The sequence below is a fragment of the Rhinopithecus roxellana genome, chromosome 17 (genome assembly GCF_007565055.1).
Source record: "Rhinopithecus roxellana isolate Shanxi Qingling chromosome 17, ASM756505v1, whole genome shotgun sequence".
In the NCBI taxonomy this organism is placed as follows: domain Eukaryota; kingdom Metazoa; phylum Chordata; class Mammalia; order Primates; family Cercopithecidae; genus Rhinopithecus; species Rhinopithecus roxellana.
This window is the reverse complement of record NC_044565.1, coordinates 13,597,476-13,617,549: the sequence shown is the minus strand read 5'-3', so window position 1 is coordinate 13,617,549 and position 20,074 is coordinate 13,597,476. Positions and strand designations below refer to the sequence as shown.

General features: G+C 34.1%; 1 protein-coding gene across 3 annotated transcripts in view; it reads left to right on the top strand.

Annotated features, from left to right (window-relative positions):
- LRRTM4 (leucine rich repeat transmembrane neuronal 4) overlaps positions 1 to 20,074 on the top strand; it is a 790,142-nt gene that overhangs the window by 477,991 nt on the left and 292,077 nt on the right. The window lies entirely within an intron of this gene.

Sequence of the window (20,074 nt, the reverse complement as noted above, 5' to 3'; positions counted from 1 at the left end):
AACTTAGATAACTTGAACTTCACAGCATGATTCAATGACCACAGGTAGCTGTACTTGCAAAGATGATGCTATTTGTCTTTTTTTGTTTTTACAGTGTTTACCACATGGCAGTGTTGTCCTAAGTCCCTTTTTTGTTTTATTCACTTAATACAACAGACTCTGTAGTTCTAGTTTTATGATTAACCCAGTTTTATAGATGAGGAACTGAGACACATAAAAACCTAAGTACCATATTGAAGGTCACAAAAATAGAAATTAATAGAACTGGGAATTCATAAAAAGCAATCTAGCCCAGTATCTGAGCTCCTTACCAGTATGCTGTTCGGCTTCATACTAGAGTGAGTTCTTATCATTTGCACTGTAAAATCCATAGAAAAAGTTATAGTACACCATTTTTATTCTTCTCTGAGAAGCTGTAGCTTCTATTACACCATCCTGGATTTGCTCTATAGAGATTCCATACTATATAGATCTATTAGATCTCATTTTACATTAAACAAGCATTTGTTAAGCACTATCTGTGTGCTTGGTGCTGTAGCAAGTATTCCACATGTATGATCTCATTTCATGTGAAATACAGAAGGCTAGCATCATTCTCCTTTTTACCAATATAAAAATGGAGTCTCAGAGTTTAAGTCAACCAGGCAAATGATAGGCAGGTGAATTGGAAATTAACTCCATTCTGTCAACTAATGGGGGGAGACTCAAATAAGATTAACAGCGGCTCCTGGCTTAGACCAGGAATTCACCGAGCTTTAGCAGAATGTCTTCCTGTGTTACACTCTGTTTCCTGATACTGAGTATATTTCTCCTGAATCACAGCCCCAGGCATTTCTTAGCATTACATGAAATTTCATTTCATATAATCCAGCGTGTTATTCTGTTAGACTATGTTGTTACAAAATGTAACGTAGTAGCATATAGTAGTAATAGTGGTATTTATTTACTCACTGAACAAACACGTATTTAGCATCCTCTATGGGAATGTGGAGATGCTGTGGATAATAAGACCTAATAAAAAAGGTCAATAAAGAGCAGGACATGCATTAATTTTGCATTGCACTTTAAATATAATTTTCATAATTAATTGCCGTTATTATAATGTGAGTTCTCTGAGGGCAAGGACTGTATTTTTATCTTTATAACTTCTGAGCTTATCAATGGGAATTAATATAGAGATGAGAAAAGTGCATGATTCAAGAGTCCAGCAAATCTGGGTGGAAAAGCAGTTTTGCCTCCTAATTAGCAGTAGGCAAATTAGTTAAGTTTCCTGTTGAATGGAAATAGTAATACATGAAAGGATTTTGATGAGCATTAAATGAAATAATGCTTATGAATTGCCCACCATAATACTTGACACGTGGTTGTTTTTCAATAAAACATGATTATTATTAATTATTATTCCAGCTGTTGAATCAATATGTTAAATGAACCACAGTCTAGTTCAATAGGTACTATAATCAACATTAATTAAAAAGTTTTATCAGATTCATATAATATCTAAGGACTAGTTATATGGGAATGGGCAGGCTCCAGAATGTAGGGGATGTCTTCTGTAGGTTGCTAAGGGTAGGTTAAGTCAAGGGTAGGTTAAGTCTGTAAATCAGAAAAGGCAGAGAAAGCAGAGTACCAAAGAAAAGCACAGCCCAGATAGCATATTCAAAAGTGCCCCCCATCTATGACAAATACTTTCCCCCAAGGAGGTGAATAATTTTATGGAAATAAATTTCTTACATAATATGAAGTAAAGGCATCAAACAAATCTAAGATACCATTCATCTTATGGGGCAAAGGTGATGATTGATGATATACTCCCGAACTTAATGCTGGAGTGGAAACTTGACTGATAATAAACTGCACCATTCTAAGATATGCACATACTTTTCTAGCCTGAAGAAGATAGCTAATAACTGTGATGTGAAATTATTTTTGGCAGGTGCCTTTCAAAAGCATTTGTACCTATGTCATCTGTCACAATTTTCCTGAAACTCTCAAAGAGTAAGAAAATGCCAACTTTGAAATCTACTTTTAAATTAAGTTATTAAGATAACATTTCTTAGCTTCCTCAGCAGCTTTCCTTGCTTTATTTTATCTCCACTATATATGTATGTGTGTGTGTATATATATATATATATATATATATATACACACACACACACACACACACACACACACACACACACATACACCACAGTAAATGGGGTAATTATCAGGTTGCCCACTGAAGGCCTATTTTAAATGATTTATAATCATACTGTTGCAACACATCATTTTACAGTTATCACTTCCTTAAGCTTATGCAATATCATCTAGGGTGGAAGTACTTATTGGATAAAATTAGAATTCCCCAGTCCTTTTCATTAAATCAAAGCTGAATCAGTTTTGAGATGAAAATTTTAACTTTTACCTCCAATAAATTTCTTTTAAATTATGTTTCCACATTGCATAGGAACATTTAAAAAAAAAAAGAAAAAGGAAGAACTTATAAGAATTTCTTGCTCCTTAAAAGTCGAGCTGTAAATATATAGACACATACACACACTAACAGTAAACTTAATATCTTTCCCATTCTTAATTTTCCTTTTTGAATCTATTTTTCCAAATAGCTTTAGTCTCCTCCCAAAAAAAATCTAGGCCATTAGTAATCTTTATTTTAGTGAAATATTCTCAATGTCCAAGAACGGTAGCCTGCTGAATTGATGGGATAGGGGAAGAACAAAAAGAGAAGGAATTAAACATTTTTATTATACATTCAAAAATTTTAGTTTATTATAATAAACATTTGGCAATATGGGTAGTGTTTGAAATTGAATGTTTCCAACCTCTGCTCAATTTAATTTTCACCAACAATAATGGACAATTTTTAATGTTATTGAATTTGGGGAGTTATAAAAAGAGTTGATTTGGTTTTTAACTTGAAAAACATTTTCCTCTTATGTACCATAATATACTTAAAGACTTCTGGATAAATGATAATTAGAAAGAGACCACACATGTATCTTCTGTTGGTAGAGCAATTGAAATCATTAAAAAAAATCTATTTTTCTACTTCATATACTTTCTTCCCAAAATTTGAACTGCACATGTAATTTGGTAGAAACAGAGAGGCCTATGAAATAATGGCCCCATGGTTAGCAAATACACAGGCTAAGAAGGCACTGTTACACTATTCAAAATATAATTAACCCAAGAGATGTAAAACAAGTCTTTGGAGATCTTTCTATGATATAAAACCTGGACACAATGATGACAATTAGGTTATACTACCATAAAAAGAACAAGAGGAGGTCAGGTGCGGTGGCTCACGCCTGTAATCCCAACACTTTGGGAGACCGAGGCGGGTGGATCACAAGGTTAGGAGGTCGAGACTAGCCTGGCCAATATGGTGAAACCCCTTCTCTACTAAAAAAAAAATACAAAAATTAGCCGGGCATGGTGGCATGCGCCTGTAGTCCCAGCTACTCAGGAGGTTGAGGCATAAGCATTGCTTGAACCCAGGAGGTAGAGGTTGCAGTGAGCCGAGATCGTGCCACTGCACTCCAGCCCGGGTGACAGAGCGAGACTCTGTCTCAAAAAAAATAAATAAATAAATAAATAATAATAATAATAATAATTTTTTTTTTTTTTTTTTTTTTTTTTTTTTTTTTTTTTTTTTTTTTTTTTTTTGAGACGGAGTCTTGCTCTGCCTCCCAGGCTGGAGTGCAGTGGCCGGCTCTCAGCTCACTGCAAGCTCCGCCTCCCGGGTTGACGCCATTCTCCTGTCTCAGCCTCCCGAGTAGCTAGGACTACAGGCGCCCGCCTCGTCGCCCGGCTGGTTTTTTGTATTTTTTTTTTAGTAGAGACGGGGTTTCACCGTATTAGCCAGGATGGTCTCGATCTCCTGACCTCGTGATCCACCCGTCTCGGCCTCCCAAAGTGCTGGGATTACAGGCTTGAGCCACCGCGCCCGGCAATAATAATAATTTTTAAAAAAAGAACAAGAGGAACTGAACACAAAAGAAAAATCTTAAAAGATTGTCTGAATCCTAGAATTTGCGCTGCAACAATGAAGGCCTACTTCTACTATCCTGCACCTGTACTACAGAATATTGTGTCTTGTGCCAACATCACAGAACACTTAAAAGTGATTAAACTTTGAAGATCCATAAGCCACCTGCTTATTCCTCCAGGCAACAATAAGATACATTGAAAATTAAAGAATATGTTATGTTGGGAAGAGATAGAGATAGTAGAGACAGACAGAAAAAAAAGGAACCTGAGTTACCATCTAAGTCCTGCCTCTTCTCCTCTATTCTTGGGTTTTAAAGTATCAGCATAATCACTATGCATATTGAGTAGGCAGAAGTACCAGGTCATTTTCCAGATAAGGGTTTGTGGAGTTGGAAAATCTGCAATAATTACCAGATCAGATTACTCATCAGTTTAAACACTGATTAAAATTATTATTAACTTTAAATTGATTGCCTTAAATTGCAAGTGTTAGTTACTCTCCTCAGCTCTCGAGTTTTATCATTTTCCTGCAGGGACTCAAATTCTGTTATGTAGGACTCTAACATTTTAAAAGGATAATATTCTTAACTGCTTTTCTCTCTGACATATGCTTTTTGATTAATCTAGTTTAGAAGCTAAAATAAACTGCAAATAATGATGTTTCCATTTTGGTAGATTTTAGAGTGATTGTGTAATAATGTAAGTGGATATTGTGAGTTTGGAGGAGTGTCTAATAATGTAAATATGCAGAAATTTATGCCCCCACCCCCCAAAAAAGAAAAAGTGGGTCTTTCCCAAGGGTTATTTCAATCCATCACTGACTAATGACGAAAATATTTCAGTCACTCCTCTCACCTCTCTATGCCCCTGACACATTTGTTACAAGCATATTCTGGAACATTAGCTATTTTCATTGTAGTGTACTTTATAAGGTCATTTGTGGTTTATACATTCTCAAAAAGCTTACATTAAATATTGTGTTTAATTGGCTCATTAACAGCTATCAACTGTTAAATACTGTGTAGATGACTTTGAAAGTCAACTTGGGTTCAATTTATTCATCAGGCAGTGATGATAATCCAGAGTGATCGGTTTGTATATATATAAAAAGAGCAAAAAAGGTTGTTCAATTAACTCATGATTGTTCACATTAATGAATCATAGTTTCATAGAATTTAATGGATGGACATTGTGTGGTAGATCTTTCAATATGGAGGATAATGGATAACTTTATTTGAAAGTTGGTTTGATACACACACACACACACACATACACACACATATATATATATGAACATGATATTTCTACTAATATGAAAATTCACAATGCTGCAAACAAAAAGCAGTGTTTAATCAGGCTAATCTGGCCCACGCACTGAATGGTCTTCAGAAGTTTGTATGTTTATCATAACACCTAAGACTGATGCAATAGAACTGGCTTAAGCAGAGCTGATCTTACTTTTAAAGCTTCTGTATCACATTGAATGGAGAAATAATTAATGTGTTGACTTTCAGCATCTTAGCAGGTTTATTATTTCTGTTTTAAAGATCTCTTTTTTTCAGATTTTGATGGATTAGATAGAGTAAATTAAGGAACTGTTGAGAGCAGTCTTAAAACCCTAGACTTAAAATTTGAAATACTGGCATTAGCAATATAAACTTCTTTTCAAGATTGGCCAAGTATAAACACAATAATTAAAATTGGTACTATGATTTACTGATTCAGTTATCTAATTTGCTTAGAAGGACTACTAAAATCAACTCATTTTATACATTTAAAGAAACTGGGGTTTAAAAAAAATCTAATGGGTTGTCCAAAGTTATAAATAAATCAGGGAAGTGGCAAAACTAGGACTGGAATTGATATTTTTTACTCCAAATAATATGCTTTCTATGGTATTCTAGTAAACTATTGTGTTTTTTACTGATATAACTTTTTAATTTGCTATTGCTTTTATTCTGTACTTAAATTGGAAAATAAATTCAGATGCATAGAGTAAATTTATATAAATTATGGTTGAGTCATACACATTTATGTGACAGGAATTGTGCTCAAATATTTCCATGAATTATTCTACTTTGCCCTCAAAACACTCCTATTAAGAAAATACCATATTTTCTTCATTTTGAAAAAATAGACATAAGTTGCATCTTAAGATAAATTATACTTACCCAAAGTAAGAACTGTTAATGGCAGAAGTCATATTTTAATCATAAACTCCAGATCTAGAGCTAATCAGCATTACACAATATTGTGTATACCATATATAGATATTCCCTTAATATTGGACCCTCTATATTTTATCATGAATTTAAAATAATTGTTAAAGTATCTATTATAATCCTATGTATTTATGCTAGGTTTTCCCAAAATATTTCAATCATTTTAATACAAATAAGAAAACATACAGCTATATTTTCTTAGATTAATATTTTTTAAATTTCAAAACATATTTACCTAAGTCTCTTTTTACAAAGATACTAAAAAGTGCTAATCTATTTTTTTCTAAGGACATTTAATCTGAATTCTTTTCATTTACTATTCAATAAAGCCAATAGCATCTTTATACAGAAAATAATTGCATGTTTAGCATAAAAACTTGAAAATGCCACACCCCCAAAAAATAACCAGTAAATTTTTTTGTGAATAACTGTCTATTATTAAGGTTTAGGCATATATTTACAGGATTTTTTCTAAATTTGTATGTTATAAATTAAGGCATAGGGAGATTACAAAATTAATCCAACATCCAACAGTCAAACAAAGGTAGAATCCAGACAAACTGACTTCAGTTGTTCTCCACCATGAAATGGTTTGCAAATGTTTATGAAAAACACTCTTACCTCGTGGGTGACACACAAATACACAGGTGGCCAGACTGGCCTGCAAGTCATAGTTTGCTAACTTCTGCTCTTAACTGCTACTCTACCCTGCCTCTAAAAACAAAACAAATACAAAAAACAAAGAACATTGTTTTGATTCTTATTTCTTAAGATTCCTGATTTGACAAGCAATTAGGGATAAATAAGCCTCCTGCTCTTGAGAGAAGTTGGAGATGTTATTTCAGGTGTAATAGACTTCACAAGGCCAAGAAAAATATATTTAATATAAAAAGTGACTTTAAGATGTGGGTAAAATGTATTTTACTTTACTTTTCACTCCTCCCAAAAGCGATCAAGATCATTGGGCAAACATTTATTGCCCTTTCAGCTTTCCTATTGTACTGACATTGTATGTGAGTTAATTACTTGGTAGAGAACATGCCCATAACAGAAGACTGTTGTTCAGGTTTAAGAAATCCCATGTAACTCATTTGAAAAGAAAACAAAATGATTGAGCCTCTTGCCAGTGACTTGATTCTAAAAAAATTATGCTGGTCAGGCATATGGAATGTGTTCCAAATGATGATTGAGGAGGAACTGGCACCTCAATTGCAGAGCTTGTGTTGATTCTAGGCCAAACATAAGCTATTACATTTAGTTTCTTGTTTTTTTGTTCTAATATCTAAGTGCTGAGGCTACCCAAGTAAAAAAGAAAAAAAAGAAAGAAAGAGAAAGTGACTTTGGAATGTTTAGACAACTCTACTGAAAGAATTATCCACTGTGACAAGATAATGGTTTATTACTGACAGACAAATGGCCTTCCAAATCTCAATATATTTGTCAGGAAATAAAAAAAACTTGAGACAAACACAATATATTTATTTTGAAGTATATTCTTTCAGGTTGATAGTTTAGTTCCTTTGATTCAAGTATGCTAAATAACCATATATAAAAGAATAAATTTAGCTACAGATCGTGAAAACCATTGCCAAGTTTAGCAGATAACAAAGGAGACTGACAAAGTTTAGTGAAGGAAGAAAAAAGACTTTGTCTTCAAAATGACAAATTTTTTGACGGGCCCAAGTAATGAAAAAAATTGTAAAAGTCACTTAGAAATTGGTTATTTCAATACTCAATAAAAAAAGTCTAATTTCTAAGTATATTTATAGAAACTCAATTTAAAAATCAAGCAATAAAAACCAATACTTAGTGTCTTAAGATTCAAAGGAACTAAGTATTCAATATTACCTATATTAGATTGATATAAGTAGTGTATTTAAAATAATCATCTAAATACACAAGATTGTTTGAATCATATGCCAAATATAGAAAACAAGAAAACATAATTCTAGCTTTGTTTGACATCTTATACTAATTATCTTTGTAGTATGTTTTAACTATTTAAAATTTATTATAATAATATATGTTCTGGTTTTAATCAAGCAAATGAATAATATTCTAATTACCCTTGAAATATATTGGGAATACAATGATGATTATGAGATTTTTACTTTGTATTAAGGGAACAAAGGAATAAATAGAAGAAGAGATGAAAATAGGAAAAAGAAAATGCTGAGTGTGGAAGAAAGGAGAAAAGAGATGAAAGAAAGAAAAAGAGGCTAGAAGGATGTTAGGCTACAATTGGATTCCAAGGATTTATTTTCTATTGACTATGTAGCAGCTGCCCTCTCCTCGCCTTTGCCTAAGTACCTTCCGATCGCCAGTAGAGTTGGCTTTCATGGTCAGTAGCTCTAGTTGATACACACTGACCTCAGGCTGGTTCTGGCTCTTTTGTTTGTTTGTTTGTCCCTTCAAGCAGAACCACTTTTTACATGACCAAAAGCAACTTTAAAAAATGCCCACTAACTAAGGATCTCTGATTTGTGACCTATGAAATGACATCAAATATGAACAACCTCAGACAGACTGACTTTTCTTGGAACTTTTTGTTGGTTTGTTTGAATTAGAAAACTGAAGGAATTAGGGCTGGAAAAAATAGACATCACCATGAAATGTTCCCATAAGGTGGGATTGACAGCAGAGCCCCATGCAAAATCCAAAACATTGACAAAATATTGACAAACATTTATGGAGGAACAGAAATCTGGAGAATCCAGTTGCTATTAACAAATGGAAAAGCTGATACAGAAAATGGAAATACATTTACAAGTATACAAACTCTTAGGAGAACTTTTCTCACCTCTAAGTTTCATGAATCTCTGGGCTATGATGAATCTTATTGTTCACGAAAGTCACCTCTACACTTTGCATCTAAACTTAATAGAGATTTCATTTATGTTTGTACGTATATATGTACTTTAATAATTCAGTTTTTCTTGACTCTAGGTGCGTATCTGAAGCATATGAAAGCTTTTAAGAAAGTATAAGAGGTCCTGATTTAATGGAGTAAGGGAAGGCCACTCATATTTTGCTTGAAACCACCTGAGGTGGTTCTAATGTGCAGCTGGGATTTAAAATCACTGGACTAGGTGGGTTGGTTCTTAATTTCTTGAAATCAAAAGAGCCATACTAAAATTCATGTTATTAATAGTAAGGAAAGGTAAAATTAACCACTGTTGCACTATGGTTTAGCAACTAAATTGCATGTTGCTATTTGTGAACTAGTTATTCCTCTAATTAATGGTCTTCTTGTGTCTAATGATAATCCAATTAATTAGTTTAGCTTGTTCCAGGTTTCAAAGCATTTTCACACATGCATCACAATTGCTTTCAATGATAAGTACCTATTATTATGTTAGTCTACTCTTTTCCAGTTTTTTTTTACATATGCATATGTTTTATGGTAACTTATCACAATTATCTAAACTTTCTCCCATGTTTTATGGGATTCTCCCTCAAATTTAATTTACATTATATCTTTATTGAATGCATAAATGTCTGGTAATCTTTCTGAACCATGATATATCTGTTGAATCAGGGATCAGCAAATTTTGTATCAGAGGTCAGCAAAGTTTTTCTGTTAAAAGCCAGATGCTAAATATTTAAGGCTTTGTAGACCATACAGTACTCTGTCATTATAGTGTGAAAGCAGCAATAACAACATGCAAGAGAATGGACGTGGCTATGTTACAATAAAACTTCATTTACCACAAGTGGTAGGCCTGATTTTGCACACAGGTTGAGTTTGCCAAATTCTGTTATATGAACTATAGTTTGTCTGTATGAAAAAATCTTGGGCTATAATCATTATCTTTCAAAATTTTGCAGAAGTTTTACCTTGCCTTTAGATATTTAGGGTGTGAAGCGAAATTAGATAACAAGCAGAATTTTCCCACCAAAATGGAAACCATTTTTTCAGGAAGGAAAAAGGAGACTTTGAATTTCTTTATTCTCTACATCATTAGGATTCAATAACTTAGCCAAGAATAAACTCAGGTACATACAATTTCTTTCTGATACACAATGATGTGAAATCTTCAATATTTATTCAGGGAATGAGTTTTACATCTTTTCCTGTACCATTACTTTATGTGTATTTTTATGACAGCCTTTTCATATATTTTAACACGTTTTTCCATCATTTTCATCTCTTTATCCTTTTTTATTGATTTTAAGCCTTGATTTAAATCATTTCTTCTGTTTTCTGTTATAGCCAATCTGCTCCTAGTTGCCTACGTTGTATTTTCGATTTATGTTGGTCTCAGTCTTGTAGTTATCCTTGATCTCACATTATGATTATTTCATTTGTACAAGTTCTTGATGTATAGAGGTGCTACACTTTTGAGTCTCCTGGAAAATACAAATTTAATTTTTTAATAAAATCTTATTCTTGAAGCAAGTTTATTTCATAGAAGGGCATCTTCTCCAATGCATTTATTGGTTGTCTTCCCTCTAAACTGCCTTATTTTTTCATATGCCACATACTTAATCTCATGTTGACTTTTTAAATAAAAAGAGATGGACGTGTGCCGAGAAAGAGCAAGGCTGATTTCTACTAGAGGTTGGGCATGTTCTTTTGTAAGAATCAAAGACCCAGTCACAGAGAAGAGGATGTCTCTGTGGTGTCTTTTTATTTTGCTTCGTCAGGTATCCAGCAGCCCAGGGAGGTGGATGGAGAAAGCCGCACAGCAGGCTGTCATGGCAGAGAGAGCACCGCTGGGCTGGACAGCTCCCTTTCTGTGTGGGTTGTGGTAACTCTAGTAGCTGAGTCAGTATCCTCCTTTGCTGGCACTATTACTTCCTTGGGAGCCAGCTATCACAGGGCTCCCCCTGCTCTTGGCTCAGCCTTGCCATTGGAGCAGGAATAATTGCAGCTGCTGAATCTCTGCCCTGAGAGAAGCAAGTGATCTGGTTGCTAATAAACTGTTTGGGGAAAAGGTTGCAAATGAATAAGTCAAAAACAAACTTGTTGAAATGATAAATTGGTCAAAAATGAATTTTTCCAGTCACTGATTTTGCAATTTTTCCAGTCATTGATGCCTGCTTTACTTTTAAAAACAGCAATTACTCAAACTAAAGAAATAGCAGCCTGATTGTTTCTACTTTTAAAAACAGAGGTCAGCCTGTGGTACCCTTCCTACTTTTATAAACCATGATTCTTGAAACTAAACAGGTGGCTCTTACTAATTATAAATGAGTGTCATTAAGCCGAAGGCCATAATAATGTCTGTACTTATTGGGAGTGTCAAATTAATGAGAAATAATCCAGTTTGGGAATTTTTCTCTGGCTTGTACCTATCCTAGCTATTTAGCTATGTTTACTCCATTTACCCTGCACAGTATTTCCCTTACTTATTTAATTAAATAGCTTTGATAAAGTCTCTCACAAAATGCCAAGTGAAGCAAATAAGTGCATACTTTTTTTTATTGTGGAGAAGTATTTGTCCAGCATCTTCCCTCTTGTTATTTGGAAACAAGAGTGACTGCTGCTGGAAAACAGTTTTAAAGTTAGCAATTGGACATATTTACATTTTATTCATTTCTAGTTTTGAACAATGTACAACGTAATTTTCAACCAATTTGTTTTTGAAGAGTTTGCTGGAAACCATTACTTGTGGCTTCTAAACATTTGCATATTTGGCTAGAAGCTTGCACAGTCTCTATAGGCATCCTCTCCCAAGGCACCATCTCTCTGACCTGCCCCCTTATTGACGCCTCAGAACAGCTCCTTGAGATTGCTACTATGGTTTCCCCATGTCTCAGACAAAAAAATCTGAGACAATGTCTCAGAACTAGAAACTATTCAAAGCCAGATTTCATTTTAGGCATCCTGACTTGAGTCAGAACTCTAAAACTTATCATACAATACTTTCCATTGAAAGTTTTATTTTTTAAGTCACTAAGGACATTTCTAACTCAAAATCACATAAGTTTGAATTATCTACCACTCACATCAATACAGATTATTTGAAGATTCTCTAGTCAGTTCATTCGATTTCCTTTAGCCATTGTCTTAGTAAGATACCTATATTTCACAAACACATTAAATGGGAAGATATTTTATATAAATTTCTTTTAGCTCAAAATTTCAATTTAATTTTCCCTTACTTGTTTTTCAGTTTCATATTGTGACCTAATTGTGTACCCAATGTTCCTTTTATGTTTGGCAAAGAGACTCATTAATTCTATTACCTCTAGCAGATAAAAGGGGACTTTTGAAATGGCTAGCAGCTACAGATCAATACCCTAACTCAATAGAGATAATTATTGAAATCACTGGGAGACTAGCAAGCTGTCAGCTGTAAGCAATCATTTTAGGCCTGGAATAAATCTTCAGAAAACACAAAGCAAACTTTAAATGTAGTCTTTAAAAATTGAGAGTCCTAGGCCTACAATTGTGTTTCTATTATCCATTTCCACAGATCTGTTATTATTAGTTTCTGATAATATATATTGATTTTTAAATACTTTGTTCTACTATGCTTCATATTGAACCTTAATTCCTCCACTTATTTTCCTCTCCACCATCCCTGCATTGTTGTCTTATTAAACTATTAAATTTTGTTTATTTAGTATTTAAAAGTATGAATATCTTATTTGGATTTAAGTATTTGCAGTGATCAGTCATGGAGATGTAGGAGAATGTTGTCATATCTACAAATGAAAGTAAAATTTCCTGTAACAGCATTTCTCCTGTATCTGAATTCTGCCTTAGCGATAAATTTGCATTTTGTCTACTAGTTATTGTTTCTTTAAACCAGTAAGGTTGTAGTTATCACCAAGGACTCACTTCTTTGCACTCTCAAATTCCACACAGTTGCTTTCCATTTTACCTAAACTATTTTAGTGAAATATCCCTTTCTTTTCATTTGATAGTGTTTTTTTTTTTTTTTTTTTTTTTAACCTTTATCCTGGGATTCCTAGCTCCTTTTCAAGAATTATTGAATGGGCCTAAAACCTTATTATATTCGTGAATTCAAATGGAAAGCTATTCCATTGTATATGCCCTGAAGAAAATCAATGAGGCTGAGTTTTACATCAAACACATTTTTCACTTAAAAACAAAACAAAACAAAACAAAAAAAAACACTGTGTCAGCATCCTTAGTATTGTAAGAAAATAATTAAAATGAAAATTAATAGAAACTTTCACGAGGATACTTGCACACACACACGCACATCCCTACACACACACACACCCCTTGTGATAATAGAGTAGAAAAGCAATGCTTATAAAATGTTATAATAAAACCTGCTATATAGATTCTAACCTATTATTATAAAATATGGTATGGTATGGCTTCTTCCTTCAGATCAGTAAAAAAAATACCAGGTGAAAGATGGGAGGAGACTTTAACTTATTGGATGAGTAACATGGCCTTTAATGGTCACTTTTACATATTTGATTATCTCTTTTGTAAAAAGGGAGATGTTGACCAGGCACAGTGGCTCACACCTGCAATCCCAGCACTTTGGGAGGCCGAGGCAGGTGGATCACCTGAAGTCAGGAGTTCCCGACCAGCATTGCCAACATGATGAAACCAGTCTCTGCTAAAAGTACAAAAAATTAGCTGGGCGTGGTGGCAGATGCCTGCAATCCCAGCTACCCGGGAGATTGAGGCAGGAGAATGGCTTGAATCTGGGAGCCAGAGGTTGCAGTGAGCTGAGATCATGCAGTGCAATGTACTCCAGCCTGGGCAACAATAGCAAAGAGCAAAACTCTGTCAAAAAAAGAAAAAAAAAGGGGGGGGGGGGGAGATGTAACTGTATTTTTTTTTTCCATTCCTTTTCCCAGGAATCCTTCTGTATTCCTTTGTTATTTTCCTTTACTGATCCCTCTCATGGTCAAAGGTCAAAATGTCTTCAGACAATCTACGTCTCCTTTATAAATAAAATAATTTTTTAAAGATATGTATAAATTACTGCTGGATCTCAAGGATAAAATGGAAATGAAAGCATTTAAGACCCAAGAAACAATTACATGTCAAAAGATAGTAGCATAGTAGAATGAAATGGATGGTTGATTTACATAGATGCTTCCACTGCCATGAAAATCATCCACTATTTTCAGTTTCCTATTTGACAAGGTGAAACAGAATGAAAAAAAGTCTTTATTCAGGTGCTCAAATTGCAAATTGGATAATTAATTTTGTCTTTATGTAAATAGTTAATACTAACAGATGACAGCCCTACACAAAAGCTGGTTTTACAGATGTCTAGGGACTTTTAAAATTTTGCCGTACTATCTGTCCCAGAGGAAAAGTATCGCAAATAATTTCAGACCATGACATTACATGTATTAATTTTAGGAGCACACTCACACACATGGCTAGTGATTCACTAGTGGTATTCATTTACTTTGGCTTCAGTCACTCAGTCTTAGGTATTAAGATGATGGATTTTTTTTCTTAATTCTAAAAGCTTTCTTTTGAAAGTCAAACGTCTGTGGTCCAGAGAAGAGCACTTAATTCATTTGACAATGAGAACTTCTTTAGGAAGTGCATAGTGCATATGAAAACAATTCTTTTGCTCTTATTTAGCCTTTCCCTAAACAGATCCTGCTTTTATGAGTATCTTTTTTCCCACTCTCCTAACAATAATCCCTTAGTTTCTCATGGTAAATATCTCTAGCGAAGGGTTTCTGAAACTTGCACTGCCAACATTTAGAACTAGATAATTCTTTGTTGTGTGAGGCTGTTTTCTGTGCACATAGGATGTTTAGCAGCACCCCTGGTCTTTGCCCACTAGGTGACAATAGCAGCCCCTCCATATTCTAACTATCAAAAATATCTGCAGACATTACCAAATATCCCATGGAGAGCAAGACTGCCCGGAATGAAGAACCATTGCTCTAAGGCAGAGTGTTATCTGTTTTTAAAAAAGGTTTTAAGGATCTGGTTTACCTAGATACACGAAATTACCCATTTTTCAAATCATCTGAGAATATAAGACATTGTCATGATAACTTAGAGTGTATGTGATTGAATTATCAAAATATTTATAATAAGAGTACTGATTAATAATATTTGAGAAGTTCTTACTCTGACAATGATAATTTCAAGAAGTTAAAGTGTATTTACTTATCTAATACTCAAACCTATTAAATAAATAAAATTACTTTTCCATTTTACAGAAGTAGAAAGAGTGGTTTGGAGAGGTTAAGTAATGCCAAGAGTACACAGCTAGCAAAAAGTAGGTAAAAGATGTATTTTGCAATATTCAGATATCTGTTTAGATCAGAAACCTAGTTCATTTCTAAGAGTTTCAAGCAGTTACTGGCAATAACTTCTGTAAAATGCTTGAATGCACAGACTGTTGCAGGTTCAGATTCTTGGTCTTCATAACAATATTGAATCTTTATTGTCCTAATTCCTTATAGAAGTATTCTGACACCTGGATCTTTAGATTCCGTAGATTCAGTCTTCAAGTCCAGATGGTAAACTTATATGCTATTTATAGGGTAACATAGTTGAAGGAATTGGGCTAAATTAAAACAAACAAAACTCCCACAATTATAAACAGCACCTGGCATTAGACGTCAAGCAGAGAATTGGCAATGTTGGAACCAGTGGCCATCCAAAAGTGGTAGCAGCCTATTACCTCCAGCTCATGGTTGCCATGTAGGAATATGAGGTTAAGGATCCCAGATCTGCTGATTTCACAAGAAATGCCAGAATCCCAGATTTTTACATAATATTCCCTGATTGTATTGCTTAAAATGAATTGAAATCAAAGCAAAAAAAAAAAAAAAAAAAAAGACTTGGTTCTAACAAATCACATCTACAAACTAGAATCCTGCTGGGTACTGTTTTCAACCTCTGCTCCAAAGGATAAGTGCTCATAAGTTAGAATATATTACGGAGACCATTCTTTATTACAAAAAAGGAATATTGCCTTTCTAGCTATTGAATTTCTCAACTTTAGTCATTTCACTTCTTTTTAAATAATGTCTAAAATAAACAGAGGTTTACCAAGCAAAATATATATAGAGAGAGGAAACAATAAAGAACATTGGTCTGGGCAAAGATTTCATGAACAAGATCTCAAAAAGCACAGTCAACAAAAACGAAAATAGACAAATGGGATTATATCAAACTAAACAGCTTCTGCACAGCAAGGAAACAATAAACAGAGTAAAGAGACAACCTGCAGAATGAGAGGAAGTATTTGCATACTATTCATCTGACAAGGGATTAATATTAATAATAAATAAGAAACTCAAGCAATTCAACAACAAAAAAATTAAATATTTTAATTTAAAAATGGGCAAATAAGGTGAGAGGATATTTCCTAATAGAAGACATACAAATGGTCAACAGGTGTCTCAAAAACACTCAATATCAATAATCATGAGTGAAATAAAAGTCAAAACCAGAATGAGATATCATCTCACTCTAGCTAGAATAGCTACTATTAAAAAGACAAAAATTAACAAATGCTGGCGAGGCTCAGAAGAACACTTACACACTATTGTTCGAACGTAAATTAGCACAGCCATTATAGAAAGCAGTATGGAGGTTCCTCAAACAATTAAGAATGATCCAGCAATCCCACCACTGGATATATATCAAAAAGAAAAGAAAAAAGAAAAGAAATCAGTATGTCAAATAGATATATGCATTCTTATGTTTTTTGTAGCCTTATTTACAATAGCAGAGATAAGGAATGAACCTAAGTTGCCTATCAACAGATGAATGGATAAAGAAAATGTGGTATTTATATATGCAATGAAATATTATTTAGTTAAAAAAATGACAAACTGTCATTCACAGCAACACGGATGAGCTCAGATATATTAAATGAAATAAGTCAGGCACAGAAAGATAAATATTGTGTTTTCTCACTACTATGTGGAAACTAAAAAGCTGATTTTCTAGTAATAGAGAGTAGAATAGTGGTTATTAAAAGGTGGATAGGAGAGTGGGGAGATGGGGATAGCCAGAGGTTGGTTAAAGTATACTAAATTACAACTGTATTGGAAGGACAAGTTCTAGTGTTCTATAGCACTATAGAGTGTTTAGGATAAACAATTTATGTACATTTTCAAATAGCTAGAAGAATGGACTTTGAGTGTTCTCAACACAAAGAAACAATAAGTGTTTGAGATGATAGGTCTGCTAATTATCCTGAATTGATAATTACATATGGTATGCATGTATCAAAATATCACACTATGCACATAAAAAACATTTAATTATACCATCCTGGCTAACACGGCGAAACCCCGTCTCTAATAAAAATACAAAAAATTAGCCGGGCGTGGTGGCGGGCGCCTGTAGTCCCAGCTACTCGGGAGGCTGAGGCAGGAGAATGGCGTGAACCCGGGAGGCAGAGCTTGCAGTGAGCCGAGTTCGCGCCACTGCACTCCAGCCTGGGCGACAGAGCGAGACTCCATCTCAAAAAAAAAAAAAAAAAAAAACTAAAATTAAAAAAAAAACATATAATTATTGTGTATGTATTAAAAATAATAAGAAGAAAAATTCAAGCTGGAAAATAAAGGTTTCAAAAGTAAATGTATACAAAGTAGTGATTTTTAAAAATTCAAGTCAATAGAACTTTTATTTAGAACTCTTTTCCATCATGATTTTAATCATATGCATACAGAAATTCTCCGGTTGAATTTTCAAGATTAAGAAGGTTATATTAAGAAGCTGTAACACAAATTGACTTTATTGCTTATTTATAAAAGTTGATCTATGATGGCTGTTCATGTACTTTTTAATGCCAAATAATTCATGCTAAAACTTCATTATAACACCTAAATGCACGTATGGGTCCACTTCTCTTGTTTCACTTAGCATAAAAATAATTTTTCATGCCAATAGTTCAGCTGACCATTCTGAATGTACCATTACACACACATGCACACATACACAATCATACATACATGCATATATATCATTATAAAATCATGATTATTTTGTGTATAAGCAGAAGCACATGCTACTTTATTTTTTCCCTAACATAATATCTTCCATTGTCTGCATTTGACTTTATTTTCATGACATAGCAAAATAAAAATGCAGCGAAATATCTTAAGATGAGAAAATCAAGAGATATGCTTTGTATCAAAATATCTTTGTATCTAGATATAAAAATAATCACTTTATTTAACAAAAACACAAATGAGCATTATTTGAAAAAGTTAACTCTAACTTCACTGCTATTCCTCTGGAAATAACAAGAGTTAGCTTGTATTTTTGTTTGTTTGTTTGTTTGTCGCTATGGCTATATAGAAATAACTTGAAAGCTACCTAATCATTCTTTGTTTCTCAGTTAGTGATAGCTTGCCTTCCAGGGAACATTTGGCAAAGCCTGGAGCCATTTTTGACTGTCATGACTGGGGGGTGGGAGTGCTACTGGCATCTTGTAGACAAAGGAAAGGGATGCTGCTAAACATCCCACAATGCACAAGACAGCCTGGACCTCAACCCCGAACTTGACAAAGAATAAGTATGCCCAAAACGTCAATAATGCTGAGGTTCAGAAACCCTAATAGTTTATCATCCAAGTACGATTGGTTTATTGTGCATTATGAGTTGAAATTTGTTCCTCTAAAATTCAGATGATAAAATCCCAATCCCCAGTTCCTCAGAATGTGAATTGATTTGGAAATAGAGTCATTGCAGATGTAATATGTTAAGATAAAGTGAAGTGACACTGGAGTAGGGTAGACCATTAATCCAATATGACTGGTGTCTTTATAAAATGGGAAGATTAGGAACAGAAACTCACAGGGAGAACATCATGTGAAGATGAAGGCAAAGATTGGGGTGATGTTTCTACAACCCAATGAATGCCAAAGATTGCTAGCTAGCAAACCACCAGAAGTACAGGGAGAGGCATAGAACAGCTTCTTCCTCACAGCTCTCAGAAAGAACCAACTCTCCAGAAGCCTAGATCTCGGAGTTTTAGCCTTCACAATTCTAGAACAATAAATATTTGTTATTTAAGCCACTCAGCCTGCAGCCCTGGCAAATTAATACATCACACTTTTAACTCCTCTGCCAGCACTTACCTTCCTTAAGGATTCTGCAGAGGAATGGCTGTGAAAAAAAGAGAACTAATAACAATAGACACAACAATAGGCTGTGTCTGAAATGACTGAGTAAGTAAGGCTCAGTTCATTTAGCAATGCACTCACCTAATTTAAATCAATGTTATGTTTGAAACCAAAGCAAAAACAAATACTTTGCTAAAGGTGTGCCAAGATGTAGTCGGTGTGCCCAGAACAATGATTTCTGGTAAAGGTTTCTCCCAAACTGATATGTAACATGTTTCTGAACCAGTAAAGGCATTGTAACTACCAAATTATAGCAAAATGTATCTTTATTCTTGGACATTTGCTCCCAGAGAGGAGCAGGATTTCCTCATGCAGAACAAGTTAGCAATCAAAATAGTTGCATTTCTAAGTATCAGGCTTCTGCTTCCCTTTCTTTTATCCAACCAAGTCATTTCATTTGCTTTGATGATAAATGCATTGTGAATACTTGAAACTCTTCAAAGTCATTCTGTCTTTTTCTGGATGACAAAAATTGTGTGTGTGTGTGTGTGTGTGTGTTTGTGTGAGTGTTAGAGATGGGCACAGATATACATGCATGACTGTACTATGGGACAGACCTCCTTCTGTATTTTTCCCTATGCTTTCAAAATTTTTGAATCTTATTTTTCTACTATTTTCCATAGTGTGAATGAGGCAATTGCTTCCTCTGAGTAAAATGAATCTCTACACTGCAGCATTGACGGTGCATGTGTCAGACACATAGATGTTTCTCTGCTGAATAGTATATACTCTAGTCATTCTGCCAAAGGCTCCTCCAGGGACATCATCATTGAGACTGTCTGCCAATATTCTGTGGCAAT